The sequence below is a fragment of the Anopheles gambiae genome, chromosome 3 (assembly GCF_943734735.2).
Source record: "Anopheles gambiae chromosome 3, idAnoGambNW_F1_1, whole genome shotgun sequence".
NCBI lineage: Eukaryota > Metazoa > Arthropoda > Insecta > Diptera > Culicidae > Anopheles > Anopheles gambiae.
In genome coordinates, this window is record NC_064602.1 from 69,761,877 (window position 1) to 69,774,535 (window position 12,659).

Here is a 12,659-nt window from a genome sequence, read left to right on the forward strand (position 1 = left end):
TGCTGTGGAAGCTATCATTTTTAATGGTTTTTATTACCTATGCAAATGGTGTCGATGGTGGTACTACTTCCATTATTAAGTAACAGTTGGATGCTCTTTTTCCGAATATGTTATAAAAGAGAGGTCATGTTTTGATTTTTTTTTTATTAAAGCCAATCCTCCAATCTGTAGCTTTGCAAATCTAATCAGCCATTCATATTCATATCTTGGGCAAAACATGGAGGTCGTTGGGACGGGGCAAAACCTTTCCATATTGTTTCAATATCTAACCATCTGCCCCTTCCATTTGCAAGATAGCAGCAGGGAAGGGAAGGTATCGATTCGGATACCGTTTGGCGGATCCTGTCTATCAGGCAAACCGGTGTGTTGCATAATTGATAGCAACTCTTTCCCTCGCTGCTGTGCAAATTGGAGGTTGGAGAAAATGATCTATCAAATATGGACGATTGCGGGAAAACTCCGGCACACAAACTGGGTCACAACATCACACTCGGTATCAGGTTTTTTTTTCCCGAGAAGTGCCCAGCAGGACAGGTAATAGAGACGTTTTGGGCATCCTTGCTACCTGGTTCTTGGAAATTAGAAGCATGGGAAGGGCTTACTACCTCGCTGGTTGGTGTGTCAATTTATTCAATTTGCTTGATAAAATTTCCACGAGAAAATTGTCATCCATTTGGGGTGAGGAGATAAGATTGCACAGCGAAGTGACGTGACAACTCCACGAATAAAAACGTCGTCGTCTGAGTCGGATAAAAAGAGTGCAATAGATCGCTCGATCCCCTTGCTCTGTGGATGGAAGTTTTCCCCAGTTGCGCGGTGGTGTGCCGTACCGGGAAGTTACATCATATAGCAGAAAGAAATGCTCTCGCCTTGGATGCAACAACTGGACGACGACGACGACGACGATGTCGGTCTTCCAAAAAAGGACTTGCAGTCTTTCTCTGCTATGACGCTGAAGCCAGCAGGTTGTGAAGGGTGTGGAGTGAAATTATTATGCGAGTCATACAAGTTTAATTAGATATGCTCCTCTACATGGGTTTGTGCTGAGACCGTTGCGTCTCTGTTACGCGAACCCTCTGCGAATCGGTAACTAAAAACTTAGCTCCCCAAACACTCCAAACCGAGAGAGAGAACAATTTCCTTTTTTCCCTCCTTCTGTCGAATGATTAAATCCGAAAACTAATCCAATCTAACCCGTGTTGGAAACTGTCAAACATTATTTATTTAGACAACCATTTTCCCCCACTCCCTGCTTTGTTGAATTTCTGATCCGATTGGATTTAGCGGCTAACCTACCTGCTGGATGTCTTGGCACCATAACGTGGAGTAAAGAACCATTGCGGCTACTCATTTGCAAAATAGTCTCCGTTCCGGTACCTTGCCCCACTCTTGGGTTGGGCAAGGGCAAAAGGGCCTTGAAGTGCTAATCAAATTAAGCATTATTGACCTCGCACACACACCCAAACTTTCTGCAATACATCGTTGGGGGGTGTAAAACTAAGCGCCTCAAATCAACTTCAGATTATGAAGGTCGATTCGTGTTGTGGTGCCTTACACCGAGGGGAAATTCGGTGTTGCGTTCGGATTGTTGGCGTGTGTCGACCTCTGGTGGCTTAATACCTTTTCTGACCCCGATGTGTCGTTGCGAGTCACACAGGGTCCCCTAGCCCCCCTTCCCGGACTCTAGGGTCATCAATAAATCATGCTTATCCCTCGTTAAGTCTCGATAATGTAGCGCACCCGAAGGGTAGCGTTGTGTGACACGAAAGATTTCGGATTTTGTGTCGTTGGCGGTTCTGGCAGAAAGTAGTTTAGAACCGAGCTATAGCGAAAACTTTAATTTATGTAATGAGAGTGGACAGCAAGTATGTTTGGTGTTCAACCTTCTTCTTTGGGGCCTCGATCGTTCGTCGTCGTCCCTCCACTAACTCCTAAATGCAGGTCACGCGAATGAGAGAAGACGCTTTCTCTCGGTCCGCTTCTTCGTGGCGCCGGGTTTCTCTCCATAATTTGTGATGGTGGGCAAATCATTTTCCATTTTCCCATCCAACAACCAGCGGGTGGGTGACGTTGTACCATCCCGTGACCGACCTGACCGCGGGCTTGGTGGGAGCATTTTCCATGCCGCGCTTCACTGTATAGCTCCTCCATCCCCGAGGGGCGAGGTAGTTCATCACTGTTCTGTTTTTTTGTTGTTGTTAGTCGCTTTTCGTCGTTGGGGGCTCATCTTTCCTCATCGCGTGTAATGCCATTTGTGGATCACGCGCTAATCGCGTCTGGGAATTAGAACATGAGAATTGGATCTCGGCGATACTGTGGGCCCCGCGGGGGTTTTGCTCGGTTTCTTTGCCTGGTTGTGGTAGTAATGCTTTTTTTTTTGTTACCACTTCTTGGTTTGGAAACGCTCAAACTTCAGCTGGCTAGCAATTAATCACAAGCGATGAAGATGCGTTGAAAGATGTCCAATAAATGGTTGTCGAGCACGGCGAAAAGAACATCATCGAACTTCGAGCCATCGAAACCTGAGTTAATCTGAGATCGCTCACGTGAGGATTGATAGTGTTTCATGGACCAACGTCAACTATTTGCTAATTGAACCCCCAACCGAGATAGAGAGAGAGAGGGAAAAGCGAAAGATATTCCTCACATTCTATTGTTGGCGTTTCGCTGCAACTACTCGCTCGCCTGCCATAGGATACGCTGCTTCTCATGAAAGGTTTTTCAAAGTGATGTTGCAAGCGCGACACAGGGCGTGTTGTATCGTTTGCCATTATATCACCTCGATTACACGATACACACACCTCCCCCCCCCCCCTTTAGTGCCAATAGTTGTTCATTGTGATCTATTTTTCCATTCGCGATCTTAATGTCCACTGTTGCGGGAAGAAATGAAGGGCCTGTTTGGTAAATGGATTCCGCTCTTCGAAAGGCTTTACATGGGTTTATATAAGTGTAACTCCCTTTGGAAAGGGGTTGTTGATGTGAATACCACCAACCGACAAATGTGCAATGGAATCTACTTAAAAAGTGTTAAAAACAGTTAGTTAGTGTTGATGATGATGGACATAATTGGGAGTCAATTTTCATCTCCAAAATCGTACAAACCTCAACTTCACTTTGTAATAATTTACAACTCTCTCTTCAATAAGGCCATTCCGGCAACGGTTGATTGTTAATCATTTGTCTGGTGATCTTTCGAGACGCACTCGAACTCGTGGGTTCGTTCGAAACCTTAAAGAGCAGAACCACCACTTACCAACTCCCGGCAGTGAAGTTGAGTTCCATCATGCAACATTGGCCACTGTGCAACCATGCTTTCAATGTCACTAATTTACAGTCATACGCTAAGCAAGCAGGCAAACATTTCCAAACTCATGTCGACTTACCTTTCGTATCCCTCCAAAACCTTTACGCTCTTCAAGTCAGTCGTTAGTAGGCTCGTCCAAACATCAACTTGGCAAGATCTGTTTGTTGGTCTTCTACGTTCACAGAAAACAATTACCAGGCCAGCTAAATGTGCGGGGAGTAGTTTTCGCGGTCATCCCAAATGATGTCTGTGGAGCTTTTAGGTGTAGAGGAAGGCGGTGGTCATTGCTTTTCCGTTTCCAGTGGACACTCAATCCCACTCCCTCCGGTGGAGTTTAACCCAGTTAGGGTATTGCCTTTCAAAAAAGGCCAAACTCCTCCATTCCTCATCGCGATCGCAAGAAACCATGATTTCGTGTGGTTTGGATTGGAAGTTTGTTGTTTTACCGTTCACCACAATTGAACACTAGAGAGCCCTCCAGGGAAGGAGCACTCTGAACACTCTGGTCTGGTCTTGAGCTCTGGTTGTCTGATCTTCGAGTCACCGGTAGTTGCCATACAATTGAGAGACTAGTCGTGCAAGATCGGCTGCTCGAATTAAGCGCCCGTTGCCTGCACCATCGCGTACCTTACGAATGGTTTCCAAGGTTTTGTTTTCTGTGCCTACTTGGGGGGAGGTGGGTTGGCAACTTTGGAGTCGCTTTCAGGTTCCATAATCGAATTAAACTGGAACGAATCGAACGCGAAGGCCTGCACACCGCGCATTTGGAGATCACTGTTGATGTAACTGTGTTTTCCAATTATTCTTCCAACTGCAAATCACGAGAGATTGTTGCTTTTTGAAATTTGTGTTACATTTCCTAATGCTCTTGCGAACACTGTGTGACGTTAGCAATAGGAAAACGAATCTTGATTAGTTGTAATTGATCAACCGCAGATCGGCTTCATTATATACTTCCGAGACACGAACAACACAAACTGAATTGCAGAAAATCACGACCTACATCACGAGCGGCGCTGTGGCGTTCAATCTATAAATTGTGCTACGATATTTTCTTTTTGTAGATTTTTAACTCAAATTTCAAGAAACTGCAAATTACAACCAGCAGATTCGATGTGGTTTTGTCTTGCTTTTTGCTACGGGACTTGCACGGGACTTGCACGGGACTTCCCCTTGTCGCTTCGGAATGGTTTATCTTGTCGATCGCGTTCTCATCCGACTGTTGACTGTGTTTGGAGGATCGCTAACTCCAAAAAACCGGTTTGCACTCGAAAGCTTCCACACACTGCAGCAGCAGCAGCAGCATTGCCCGAAGGCCTGAGGATGGCGCCTGCTTCCAAAAATAAAACCTCCAGCTCCAGATCTGCCCTTTTCGGTTGGGTGCTATTAGAGGATGCTGTGCAATTTGGAGAGGAGGTATAAATTCTTTCGAGTTGATTCCTTTGAGTCAAAGTTTCAAAGGTGGGCACAAATTACACTAAATCATTCCAAATAATCTTCCTGCGGTTGTGTGCAGCACAAGTCACTCGCAAGAAGAGGGCAGAACCAAAACCATTAAGCAGCAGTATAAAGTGCAACCCGCCAAACAATCACGCGTGGTCAAGTTTATGTTCTGCAGGTTTCTGCCACCAACGAACAAAAAAGCGGCTCCGGCAAGATGCTGATTCATAATAGTGGGCCGGTTTTGTGTTCTGTAACTTTTCATGCTCCTTCGATGGTTCCATTTTGAGTCTCGCAGTGATGTGTAATGGTCCGAATTTTTGGCAGTGGATCACCCGGAGTAACGTGCGTTCTTGGGCCTCAAACATCAATCATTTGGTGAAGAATTGATTCTCGGTAAACACAAGCGGAGACATGATGATGGAACAGACGTTTGTTGTGAGCCGGATGTGTGTCTGGAGGAAGAGGAACGGAATAAGGAGGACCGAAAGACAAAATGGTTTCATTTTCATCGGAATGTTTGATGGATGAAAAGGAATAGCCCTTAGATGGAACCTTTTAGTTGGGCAGTCATATTTTCTGTTGGATTCAGGATGTTTCTCTCTCTGTCACTTGAACACAACTCAAAATCTTGACCGAGAGTTCACGATAGAGCTTTCGTAGCACCAAGCTCTGTACGTGTTGTTGAACCACTCTTGTGTAGCCGAGTTTCAGTCTGAGTTGTGTCTGGTCTGACAAGAGCTTGGCGTTAATCATGGTTCAATGTCGTCGTATGCAAAAAAAGACCCTCACAGTTTTTAGGCACGACACAACAGCAAGCTCGAGCCTTACGCAACTCGTCACGACAACAGCAGACACAGTTTGTTTAATGGCATAACGATATTCGCTTAACAGCAGCTGTTTAACTAGCCCTTCCAACAACGTCAGCAGCGGGATCCCTCACTATATCCTTGAAGTGAAGCAGTATGTGTGTGTGTGCATGTCTGTGTTTAGGAGCTTTTAATTACTGCATCACGTGTCATGTGGTGGCATCACGACCACAACAAACATACCAACACAAAAAAAGCTAATAACCTGACAAGAACACACAAACTGATGGTAAAAAAAAAACAAAATCATCATGATGCGCCATCTCTAGAAGTGCGCCTACTTTTCCATAAGGGTAATTATGGCTACCACTAGAGGCGAGGTATGTTGTTTTTGCGCTAGACTTTTTTTTACCTCGCGAGGATTTATGAGCGTGAGAGAATTGCTGGAAAATTACGTGAGTCGACGCTGAACTTACGGAGTGGCGTGCCTTCGGGTTTAGGCTTCTCTCGAGGCTGCGCTACCGCCGTCTAGTTTGTTTGCTTCGTGGCCTTACCGGCAGACGCACAAAAGAGGGCTTGGCTTTCACGCGTACGACACGTTAACCTTGAGAGAGCCTCGAGGTGTGTGTGTGTGTTGTGACAGTGTCCGCCCGTTGTGTCCGTCAGCAATTTAATTACACTTTGCGTTGCTGTGCGGAAAGGTCTGCGGGTCATTACCGATTGGGATAGTGATGGAAAGTGAAATTCATAATTGAAAATTTGCGGATAATGTAATCAACGAACATATTATGTATTATGCGAGGAGAATACCACGTTACACATCAGCTCGTAGGGAAAGTGAGTGGAAATGTGTCTGTGACTCATTGAGATGTATGTACCAACACGAGTCACACATTTATCTCTGACCTCTCTGGATCATCTTGTTGGTCGATGTGGTGCTGTATTCAAATGGTGTGTACCTCTCATAATTGCGCGCGTAAGAGCAGGGGGGAGAAATACTACGGAGGTGCACAACAAACGATCACGTTTTCGTCAACAAGATCTGCTCCAGATTAGACGCCAGGCCAGCTTTAGTCATAGGTGAAAGGGAAACCAAATGGGGGTTTCGTAGAAGGTAGACCAACACAAGCTGTATCGCTGTATCTGTATGTCCCACCGCTGCCGATACTGGTCACGGTGAAGATGCCGATCGTGACGGTTAGTGTCTATTCGCCGTGCCAGAGCTTAGGACATGGTAAAGGCATCAGCATCAAAAGCATCCTAGCGATATCTGAGAAGTGTCTGCAAAGAATCGTGGCAACATATCTCGTCTTCTCGGACGTGTGTTAAGCCACGAAAGAGACTGCTGCTGGAATACAATGTGGAGTCCCCTGCTGTGCAGATCTCTTGGGTTCCATTGTCTGGTTCGGGTGTTTCTTCGTCTTCTGCTCAAAAGGGCAATTAATCAGCCTTCACGTTGCCCCCGTCCGGTTGCTTGACGTTTGATGTACAGTGTGTATCACAAACAACGGCGGGATCTGAAGAGGTACTCAGGAGGGAGACACGATGTACGATTGTTTTAGAGGGCTCTGATGATCCACAGCCGCTGTGGGGAATAACCACATGAATTGGCCCACACTTCTAGACACAATGTTCAGCAACACGGGCAAAGGAGATTCAGTGTCTGCAAAAGCGTGAGGGTAGATTTCTTAACTTCCTGGACAACACAGCAGCGCGATCGTTCACCGTTGGGACTACCTCTTGGACGCCAACAATTCCAGCTCCAATCGCAAACGGTCGTCGTGTCCCCCATTATGCCGTCGAAGCAGTACGTTCTTCGCCTACACCAGAGCGTCCCAATGCCCTCCACTCTTCTGAAGCTCTCCAGCGACTTCATATAATCACCTACACTCTCACTTTTACTTCTTGTTTTACGAATCGCCATGGTAACGCAGCTGTGACCGGTACTCTACTGCTGCATACAATAGCACACTAAGTCTCTAGCTAGTAGTTGCTCTTTCGTTATGGCAAGGTACGACGCTCTTTGTCCGGTTCGTAAATGACTTCCTCGTTGGTGCGGCTACCGGGGCCGGGTAACTTCCCTTTTTCGGTCGCCTTTGCACACCGGGTGGGGCGCAATGACCATTTGTAATTGTACTTTATGTACTTGCATGATCGTATATGAGGAATACGAAAGATCTATGGTGATCATACGATTGGCAAGAAAACAAAACAGTCTACCGGATGGTCGGTCTTTGCCTGTGCTGACGTCACTGTAGCACTTCCAACATCCGTAATAAACGGACAGTGAGTTGTGCTTTTTCCTTTGTGTGTGTGTGTGTTTTTGTATGGTCCGTTGGATAGATCAATAGCGGTCAAGAATGGGCAACAGTACTGAAGTTCTAAGATTGTACAATGGCTTTATGGGCTTTACGCATTTGGTGGAATTTCCCCCCAAAAGATAAGCTGCCATGTTGGAATTCTTCCTAAAACCATAAGCAATTGAGTTCCAATTTTCAGATGTTATGATGGCGTTCATTTAGTAAGGTGAGCTCTCCCAATTTCCTCCCAGTCAATGTGTCTGAATCGCATCAGATTTTCCACGGATCTAGAGTAATCCTCGAAACGGGAGCGGGAGAAGTGCAGTTAATGTTCCCATGAAATCAGCATCAATGCCTCGAACGAATCCCGGGAGGTATACAGCAAACAATGCCTGGAACTGTGGGCCCATGTTTAGGCACTAGCCCACCATCGTTCGAAGGTGTTGTATTGCGGGTTACCTTCAGCTGAGGTTAAAATCAAAGCCACGCGCAATTCTGTAAACGGATTTGTTCCATCATCCGTCCAGTCTCCGGGAACAGCGCGGTGTATTGTGCGCTCTGCTGCTGCTACCGATGATGTTGAAATCGCTGTTCTGGAGCAAATAGGATTACACGGCGTCGGAATGAAACCGGGCCAACAGCAACAATGTTGTTTGCATTTAGATATGTGTGTTGTACGTACGTTATGTTTGAAAGCACTCAGAACAAATCAAACATTTGCCGAGTAGATAAAGGTGTGGGATGTGGAATTCTTCGTAATGATTGTGGGGAGCTTCCGCTGTCGTGTACTTCACGGAAACTGTGGAAGCGTTAGAAAGGAAAAACACACATGCACATCTGCCGGGCTTGTTGCTGCTTCTTGGAAAACTCTTCTCCAGGCCAATATTACACGGTGTGTAATCGCTCGTGGAAGCATAACATTATTTCCTACTTGCGATTGCGATCAGTCTGAAGGTTTTTCCGCAACACGCGGGCACTGTCGCCAGTTTTTAACGCGCGCGTACAATGTTGGTAAAACAGTTTCGTTTCGCCATGGCAGTGTCGTGGCGTTGCAAAATTGGCGTAACAAACTTACCCTTCCTAAAGTGGAGCTCACTCTCTGTGTCGGCTCCGGTTGACCTCGAGGAACTGATCTAAAATCCCCGCTGCTGCTGGTGTGTTACTAATATTGACCTAGAAAACAAGCGTTTCCGATTTTTCTTTATTGCACATACAAAAATGCCCCAAATATCGACGTTTCTGATTGTCATTGTTAATTGTAAATTGTTTATGGCTTGCACGATAGAGCATGAAGTAAAAATCAGCGACTCCAAAAATTTGACATACAGTCCATCGCCTCTAAAATTTCACACGCACAATAAAAGCATGTGGCGTTTGATTTCAAACGTTGTCAAAACAGGAACACTCCTGTACCGATCGAATGGCGATATATATGTTGTTTTTGCGATTTTTTTCCTTACATTTGCTGACCATGTGCTGCACCGCGGCTGTTCCGTTCCGTTGCCGATGCCGAATTAGGGACGGTTTATTTTGCCGCAACCACGCTTTGTAAACATTTCCTTTTCCCCAAATAATCGTCATTTTTCGCACGAACCGAAGAGAAACGGTGAATATACATTTTTGTAGTTGGTGTGGTTGTTGTTGTTGCTAAAGAGGATAAATACAAATTCTACTTTGGTGTGCTTTGTTGGGTTTGTTTGTGATAGTAAATGTGGTGAATTGTCGACAAACATTACTTTGTTTGAGCCGATCGGTTTTGTGTAGTGAAGAAAAACAAATAAAATTGTCATTTCTTACATCTGCAAACTACCTCGCAGGTCACTTCAGGTTGTTTTAAACTTTTTTACATCTTGAAACGGAAGGCAAAGGGATTTAGAGTTGTCCTACCCTTTTGTCCATCGTTCTATACTGTGCACCGAACAGTCAGAAGCACCTTCAAACTATATTTCAAGTTATACCAGACTGTTTTCTACTATCTTCTTATCAATTTCAAACTATGGATATGTTTACACTTTTGCATTTCCCAACAGATGGCGCTGTTGTATGTTTGAGTTAGTATCATAGAATATTGAAGGTGACAGATGCATTCAATTATGAACAGTTTCCTCCAGATTTGTTCAGTCCCTTCTCTTTGCTCAACATTTAAATGGTTTGACCACATTCTCAAGGGTGAGACACACGTGTGGTGTGGTATCTTATCATCTTACAATCGAAACTGAAACAATAGAGCACCTTTTATGCGTACACTGAGTTTTTGCCGGTTGACGGCCCACCAGACGGCGTTTTTGTTGTCACACACACACACGCACAGTAAAATGGTTCCACACGGGCGGGTGATGGTGGCAGTTGTAGGACTTCCATTTCGGTGGCCACCGGGAATGAAACAACCCCCCCCGAAATGAGCGTGAGCGCCTTGAGAAAACGCACAATTAAAACCATTCTTTTGGCCCTTTGCCTGTGAGCGCGTGCGAAGATCTCTCCCCTCCTCGATGAGGAAGTTGGAGATATTTCAATTTGGTGGAGGTTTCAAGTGTCGCATTTTGACATCGCCTTTTGGGGGTGTGCTGTGTGTGTGTTGAAACGCAACGATAAACACAAGCAGCAGCAGCACTTGTTTTGCACGTGACATTGTACCATTAGAAGGAAAAGCCACTGCGGGGGGACAGGGGAAGTACTTGGAGAGAGGAGATGTGGTATATGTTTCTGGTAGTAGCTCTCTCCCCTTCTCATCTGATACGGGAAGCAAGGTTCCTCTGTGACAGATGCAGATATGAACGCAAGCTCTCAAGTAACTTACGCAAAGTAGCGTAACGATCGTAAAGAGTCTTGGTCGTTTGGCGTGACATTGTGGTTAGGCTTTGTTTCACAGGAGTCCCCCCCTCAACCACATCCAGCCGACACGAAAGCTGCGCGCACTGTTGTTTGCGGTTGAAATGTCGGACCGACAGACCAGCGTCACGTCGCCCCTTCGGGTTCGGTTGCTCGAATTTCGTTGCCATGAAACGGTTCTATTGTTTTCTTAAGAGCGGGGCAGATTATGAAGTGTAAGACAACAGGAAGAAGGCACAAGGGGGAGTCCCGTTGCCACCCGCATGTTGTGCCGACCCCAAAAATAAGTCAGAAATCATTCCTTGGATTCGTTGACAGATTGGATTAAACACGCGCTTTGTGAAACGAGAAAGGATTACTATCCCCTTCAGCTCGCTTTGTTTTCTCAAGTGGCTGCTTTGCTTTGTGGATGAGTGCGTGAGTTTAGCATGAAAATTTAGGCTCCCCCCAAAAAATGAGGACAGAGATTAGTACGGCATTTAATAAGTTAAATGTTCAGCTGCGTGTGTTTTGAATGGTTTAAGCCGGTTTTGCAAGTAGACCATCACGCGCAAAGCAAAGCTTCATGAGAATGTTTTCATTCGAAAAGTCATTGCTTTTACTTGCACACTTATGCAATCAGATCAAACGAAGGCTGCTCTCCTTGCTCGATGCACGAAAGGAAAGGCTTCCCATTTTGAAAGTGAAAACAAACAGCACAACAAAAGCACTCTTCCTTCAACGGTGCGCGCATATTATGTTGCAATCTCATTCTCCTCCCCTCATTCGATCGATGCAAAGGCCGTTTTGCATGGTAAAAGCGCTGTTCGCCGCGTTTCTCCTCTCGCGAAGCACTGCTTCGTGACACACAGTGCAAAACAGTGATGGAAAATGGTTCCTTAGTAGAACAACGCTTTTAAATCGCCTCTTGTCCCCGTGCCTCCGTCACTTTAGATGAGGTCGCGTATGGCTAAATGGGGGAAGGGAAACCAATTTACGTTCAATACACTTGGAGCCAAAGGACGGCAAACTCGCGAAGGATATAAAATGTAAAACAATGTATGGGGGAAGGTAGGTGCAATTTTGTAAGTGCGAAAGTGTGTCTTTCGGACCGGGGGCGACTGCGTAACAATCGATAAAAAGTGCTCTGCCCCGCTGCTGCATCGCACCACCGCCGGTTCTGATGGGGACGGAGATAAGTGGCGTAAAGCCAGCCTCTCGTACGTCAAACGTCTTGCTTCGTCTTTAGGAAGACGTGGAAACATCACCGTGTGGTGTGCAACCGGGATGATGTGTGTCATATCCAAGCCGTAGGTGAAACTGCAACTCAAACCAAAACGATAGACGCGCCTGCCAGATTGTGTTGGTGGTCACCGCCCTCCCAGCCCCGGTGCAAGAAGTAAAATGCGATGAGTTAAGAAACGATAAACTGCATTGAATGTAAATAATGCGTTGTTGTGACGGGGGCACTATCTCACTCTCTCGGCAGTTACAGTGATATGGGGTGTGATATAATTTGCCTTTTAATTTCTCATTTTTTGTACCTACCGAGTGTACCATAGCTTTATCCAAATCCAAGTTTCATTCATTTTTACGAATAATTGTAAAGACTCCTTCAGCACGCACACACACACACACACGTGGCTCTCTGGGAATTGGAAAGTGATGGAGAAACGTACAATTGAACGCGCGTTTTCGATAGTGTTTTTGTCGGTGTTTTTACTACCTCTCTGCGTTTTTCACCTTTGTTATCGTTTCTATTCTCTAGTGTTTGTTGTTTTGTCTGCGTGCTCTGTACGTTTTTGCCTTTAATTGTTCGCTTTGCATCCTATTTTCACTTTCGTTCCCCCCCTGGACAGCTTTTAATGTGGTTTTTGTGTGTGTGTGTTTCTTTTGTTTTCTATTGTCTTTATTATACATATATGGTAGTTGGAAGTTGGTTTAAGGAAAAAAGTGCAAGTGAAAAATGATTAAAATCAAATAGAACTACAAAAA

General features: G+C 45.4%; 1 protein-coding gene across 21 annotated transcripts in view; it reads left to right on the forward strand.

Moving 5' to 3' along the window:
• Positions 1-12,659, forward strand: part of LOC1271118 (MOB kinase activator-like 2) — a 117,348-nt gene that overhangs the window by 45,137 nt on the left and 59,552 nt on the right. The window lies entirely within an intron of this gene.